The sequence below is a fragment of the Mustela erminea genome, chromosome 1 (assembly GCF_009829155.1).
Source record: "Mustela erminea isolate mMusErm1 chromosome 1, mMusErm1.Pri, whole genome shotgun sequence".
NCBI classification, from domain to species: Eukaryota; Metazoa; Chordata; class Mammalia; order Carnivora; family Mustelidae; genus Mustela; species Mustela erminea.
This window is the reverse complement of record NC_045614.1, coordinates 64,018,023-64,024,938: the sequence shown is the minus strand read 5'-3', so window position 1 is coordinate 64,024,938 and position 6,916 is coordinate 64,018,023.

Below are 6,916 nucleotides of genomic sequence, written 5' to 3'. Positions count from 1 at the left end.
TGGATGACCGCGGGGCCCTCGGGGCCCACGGGGACGATCGCTCGGCCTCCGCCTCGGGGGTCGCCAGCCCCCTCGCGCCGCCTCTTCCCGCCGGGAAGAGGCGCGGGGCCCGGCAGGCCGGAGGCGCCCCCCGCGTTTCCCGCGCCGCTACGCACCTAGCTGCCCGCGGGTCCCACATGGCCGGAGCCGCCGCCGCTGCCTCAGGGGCTGCTTCCCCGGGGCAGGGCGCGGCGGGAGGTGCGGAAGCCTGAAAGCTGCGGCCCAGGGCGCTGGAGGCGGGAGATGCGGCCGAGCGGGGCCCCTGCTGGCGGTGGCGCGGCTCCCCCGGCGGTGCCGAGCGGGCGGGGGCGCGGGGACCCCGGAGCCCCGGCTGTGTGCAGCCGCAGCCCTATTCCAAGTTTCCACGTAGTTGCGAGAGCCCGAAAACTGTCACGTGCACGTCGCCGCTGGGTGGGAGGGCGTGTTTGTCACCGTGTTCAAAAGAGGCGTTTCGATGTCTCCCATCATGCGTGAGAGTGCTCCAATGGGGTGGCTCCGGCCGCCTTTGAAAAACGAGTGCTTCGTGGAGCCGACTGTCACGACGGACCGAGGGCACACACACGACCCTGCGACACTTTTGGGTCCCTGAGGTTTCATAGGCTGGGCCCACCGCGATGGTGGGGAGAACTGAGGTCAGCTGAGGGCCCCCGGCTCGCCTCTTCTCTTCCCTCCTGTCCCTCCAACAAAGAAACTAGACCACCTGCGGTGGTCAACCAGTACTGTGCCCCACTCCGAGGTCTCCTCGGGCTGTCACTTCCTGGCTGTCTAGCACTTACTGTGTGCTCCGGCCTCCGTTCTGGGGACACTGGGCATTCAGGTGGAAGAGGCCAGCGAGAGCCCGACGTCTTGACGCTCACAGTTGCGTTCAAGGTGCTAGCAGAGGAGTGAGCCTCTCCCCACGGGTGGAATTCCAGGGTAGCTCCTGGAAGGGCAGTGATGACTGAAAGAGTTGGGGACGGTTAGGAGGACCTCAGGCTGCCATTTCACCTCTGCAGGCTGTGCATCCTCTCATCTACCACTCGGGTTTGGCCCCCAGCTTGTCTGGTACCAGGATCACTTTCCCATACACTGGGGATTTGACCCAATCGGAGAGCAAAGCCCACAGGTCCTCTCATGGGTCAAGGCTTTGGCCTAAATTGCCTCCTGGCAACTCTCTCACCCATTGAGAGCCACCACATGGGGCAGTTCCGTGCTGGAGAGGAGAACACCACAGAGCTTTCCAAGAGGGACAGTACAGCTTCCGATGAGGCAGGGAGGAATTGGCGACACATGGACACACAGAACGCCTACAACCCATGTCCTTCTCTGCGCTGTTTACCCTGAGTCAAAAACTAGCTTGTCAGTCTAGCTAGTGGTCTTTCTGCTTCTAGAGTCTCAGTTTCTCCCATTTCTTTTGTCCATTAATCGTCCCCAAATGTCATATTGCATCATTTCCAGCTCGAAATCCTTCAGTGGCACCCCCATTGCCTACTACGGATCAGGCTGGGGAACTGGGCATTTGAGACTCTTCACAATTTTGCCCTACTCTTCCCCTCGTAGCTTCCTTACACACAGACTACTTCAGTGGTTCCCAAACCTGGCTGCACATAGGAATCATATAGGCATCACACAGGGTCTTTTAAAAAGCCTGATGTCTGATTCCTACTCCAAGATAGTCTGATATAATTGATATGGGGTGTGACATGGGCGCTCAGATCTTTGAAAGCTCCTCAGTGATGATAAAATAAAGCAAAGTTCGGGAAATACTTCTAGTCTCCAAATACTTGAAGCCACTTCCCATTTCCCAGACATCATTGGTCCTTTCACTTTGAAACTTGACCCACCCTTTCTCTAATTTTTTTCTCAGTATCTCCCAGTTCTATATTTAGGAAAGGCCCATGCTACCTATTCTGGCATGGCTCTTCTTTTTATTCAACTTCAAGGAGTTTCTGCTTCCAGAAGACTTCCAGGTCGTTCCATGAAGGAGAGCAAGTCAAGAAGTTGGTGAGGGTGCAGTATGTTAAGAATTTGCCTCTAAACTTTCCACTCTTTGACCAGTGTTCTCAAGCACCTTAGAATCTTTTTGTCCTACTTCTCCCTCTGTATCTTTCATCATGGTTCTCAAAACAATCACATCATCTCAAAACAGTCCTCAAAACAATCACCTTTCTTTTTAAAATCATTTCTTCTCTTTCTGATTTTTCGATATTTTTATCAAAATTATACATTCTCACAATTAAAAGAGCAGTCCCCCCCACACCTGATTTATTCTCCAGAGGCAACCAATTTTACTCCTGTTAGCTAATGATTCTATTGGCTCTGTTCCCACCCTCTAAATAACACTGCTACTTCTTGTTGAGTAGTTCTGCCCCTACCCCCAGTCTTACTTATCATCAGGTAATTCTTTTTTAGATTGTGCTTGTCTGAAAAAAAATTCATCCTTGATGTAGTTTGGCTGGGTATAAAATTCTAGGTTGGAAATTATTTTCCTTCAGGATTTTGAAGTTATTACTCTAGTACCACTGTTCAAAATCTGAACATATCCAATTACCCACCTTACGTGACCGCTTTTAAATTTCTGGCAATCTGAAAAATCTTTTTCTCCCCAGTGCTCTGAAATTACACAATGTTATACTTTGATGTGGGTCTATTCATCTATTCCACTATATACTGGGTGAGATCTTTCATTCTTGACACTCAAGCTATGTAGTTCTGAGAAACGATCTTGAATAATTTTGTGATTGTTTCTTCTGCTCTTTTTCCCCATTCTCTTTTTTGGAAATCCTGTTATTCAAAAATTGAACTTCCAGGATTGGCTCCTGTGTGTTTCCCTGATGTTCAGATCACTTAGTTGGTTTTCTTTTTCTTTTTTGCTAAAAGATTTCCTCAACTTTGTCTTCTGATTCTTCTTAATGAGTTTTTTTTTTTCTGATAGCATACTTTGTTATACTGATATAACATTGTATGTTAACTAACTGGAATTAAAATAAAAACATATATTCCTTGTCTTACACTTTTGACATTGGAGCCATGTGAATATTTAACATAATTGAAAAGTTACATCTGATTTCTTAAGTAGGCTCCACACCCCATGTGGAACCCAAAGGGGGCTTGAACTCATCACCCGGAGATCAAGACCTGAACTGAGATCAAGAGTTGGATGCTTAACTAACTAAGCCACTCAAGTGCCCCAACTTAAATCTGATTTTTAAAAAAAGTAGTTCTGGGGCACCTGGGTGGTTCAGTTGGTTAAGCGACTGCCTTCAGCTCAGGTCAGGAGGATCCTGGAGTCCCAGGATCAAGTCCCACATCGGGCTCCCAGCTCCACAGGGAGTCTGCTTCTCCCTCTGACCTTCTCCCCTCTCATGCTATCTCTCTCTCTCTCAAATAAATAAATAAAATCTTTTTTTTAAGTAGTTCTTAAAATTGAAAACATACTGGAACAACTGAACTTTACTGTATATCAAGTGGGTAGTATAACCACAAAAAATTATTTCAAGTTCCAATATTGATATGTTTTTATAACATTTATCTAAAAATGTTACTGGGTAATATTTTTATTACTCAGGCTGTGTATAAATTAGAATAAGCAAATAATTAATTATGAAATGTTCTCCAGAACCAAGACTTCCAGTGTAAGAGCAAAGAAATACAAATATAAAATCAAAAAAGCTAAGGAAAATTTCTGTGATCTGAGAATTGAACTGGAAATATCACTATGACCTTGAGATTTATTGCCTCACTCTGTTCATTCCATCCATCCTTGATGTGATGCAGTATTGCTGGATTGAATAATAGTGTGCCCTCCAGCACCCACAAGGTGATCTCTAAATATCCTTCTTCTCCATAAGGAACAAGGACTCGTTAAAAAAAATCACTAATGCCATGTTGGGGGTAGAGAAGTACAAGTTGAGACAGGGAAATTTTGTTATTCCAGAAAGCAAAGAAGCTACCAGAGGGTAATGGGGTTATGTCAAACAATCCAGAAACTGACTTCTAGATGGTTCCATTGTACACACATGGGAAATTTAAACATTTTTTAAATCATTTTTTTAAAATCTATCCTTCTTTCTGCATTTATTAGCAAGGAGTTTTTCAGTGAAAAAGAACTTTACAGAATGTCCAATGGAAAAAAGACAGTCTCTTCAACAAATGGTGTTGGGAAAATTGGACAGCCACATGCAGAAAAATGAAGGTGGACCATTTCCTTATACCACACATGAAAATAGGCTCAAAATGGATGAAAGACCTCAATATGAGAAAGGAATCCATCAAAATCCTTTAGGAGACCACAGGCAGCAACCTCTTTGACCTCAGCCACAGCAACTTCTTCCTGGGAACATCACCAAAGGCAAGGGCAAAAATGAGCTATTGGGACTTCATCAAGATCAAAAGCTTCTGCATGGCAAAGGAAACAGTCATCAAAACCAAAAGACAACTGACAGAATGGGAGAAGATATTTGCAAATGACATATCAGATAAAGGCCTAGTATCCAAAATCTATAAAGAACTTACCAAACCCAGGGCGCCTGGGTGGCTCAGTGGGTTAAAGCCTCTGCCTTCGGCTCAGGTCATGATCCGAGGGTCCTGGGATCGAACCCCACATCAGGCTCTCTGCTCAGTGGTAAGCCTGCTTCCCCCCTCTCACTCTGCCTGCCTATCTGCCTACTTGTGATCTTTGTCTGCCATATAAATAAATAAAATCTTTAAAAAAAAAAAAAAGAACTTACTAAACTCAACACCCAAAGAACAAATAATCCAGTCAAGAAATGGGCAGAGGACATGAACAGACATTTCTGCAAAGACGACATCCAGATGGCCAATAGACACATGAAAAAGTGCTCCACATCACTCAGCATCAGGGAAATACAAATCGAAACTACAATGAGATACCACCTCACGTCAGTCAGAATGGCTAAAATTAACAAGTCAGGGAATAACAGATGCTGGCGAAGATGCGAAGAAAGGGGAACCCTCCTACACTGTTGGTTGCACCACTCTGGAAAACTGCATGGAGGTTCCTCAAAAAGTTGAAAATAGAGCTACTCTATGACCCAGCAATCGCACTACTGGATATTTACCCTAAAGATACAAATGCAGTGATCCAAAGGGGCACGTGCACCTGAATGTTTATAGCAGCAATGTCCACAATAGCCAAACTATGGAAAGAACCCAGATGTCCATCAACAGATGAATGGATAAAGAAAATGTGAAATATATATATATATGTGAATACTATGCAGCCATCAAAAGAAACGAAATCTTGTCATTTGCGACAACGTGGGTGGAACTAGAGGGTATTATGCTTAGCGAAATAAGTCAATCAGAGAAAGACAATTATCATATGATCTCTCTGATATGAGGAAGTTGAGGGGCAACATGAAGGGGTTGGGGGGTAGGAAAAGAATAAATGAAACAAGATAGAATTGGGAGAGAGACAAACCATAAGAGACTCTTAATCTCACAAAACAAACCGAGGGTTGCCAAGGAGAGGGGGCTAGGGAGAGGGTGCTTTGGTTATGTACATTGGGTAAGGTATGTGCTATGGTGAGTGCTGTGAAGTGTGTAAACCTGGTGATTCACAGAGCTGTACCCCTGAGGCTAATAATACATTATATGTTAATTAAAATTTTTTTAAAAAAAGAACTTTCCATCTATAATCATTTGGTTGCCTTGTAAAAGCTTCATATAGAAAAAGCAGAGTAAATGCTTATTCTCCCCCTTCATTGACCAGCTTTCAGAATAAAGAGTTGGTACACTAGTAACTAACAAATTTTTTTTCATGAACTCTCATGAATTTCTAAAAAGATTTCATGTACTTTAATCATTACAATCGTCTTTCTTCTTAAGGCTCTAAGTTCCCATATTTGAACAGTAGGAGCCCATCTACCAGTGATCACCAGTGGTAGTAAAACCACTGGAGAAATGATGAATCTGGCTATTTCTTCTTAACCCCACTTGTCAGTCCTAACACCACTAAAACTAGGACAGCAAGACGTATATGCCTCCTGCTGTGTTGCAAAAGGAAGAACACAGCAACTCAGAGAAGAATTTTTGCCTCCCAAAATTGAATCTGAGCCTAAGATGGTCTATAAATTAGAAGTGTTAAACCAAGGATCTGTGGGTAAAGTTTGGGTCTGTGAATCTGAAGAAGAACTAAATTATCATCTTGATTTTCTTTAACCTTTAACTGAAACTGAGCATTGTCTTCAATTATGAATATAGACAAATGCAAACAAAAAATAAAAGTACAATAAAACCAGTACATAAGGCTTTGTTGACAGTAAAGTCAAAGATTCTTTCCTATCCCATTACCATTGTTGTGTACACCTCAAAATATTGTTTTGTTTATATCTACTTCATAATTTATGCTAATTAGTATACCTGCTGCAAGGTCTTGCTATTTAATGTATTAATCAAGAAGATATTATATCACAAATTAGTTTTGTATATTTTGAGAATTATAGTGCAATGTAAATGGTTTTCTTTGTAATCTTATGCACTTTATTTTATATATTTAAAAATATTATCCTGAGAGGGATGCCTGGGTGACTCAGTTGGTTAAGGATCTGCCTTTGGCTTGGGCCATGACCCTGACTTGGGCTCTCTTCTCAGTGGGGAGTCTGCTTCTCGCTCTTCCTCTCCCTCTGCCCATCTCCCCCAGTTTGTGTTTTCTCTCTCTCCCTCTCTCCCCCTCCCTCTTTCTGTCTCTTCTGTCTCAAATAAATAAAATAATCTTAAAAACAATATATTATCCTAAGAGGGGATCGATGGACATTGTCAAATTTCCAAAGGGGTCGTGACCAATAAAAGATAAAGAATCTCTGCTCTGGATCTCTCAACCAGTTAATGGGATGCACAGAGGATAGAGAAACATGTTACAAGGACACATTGAGGA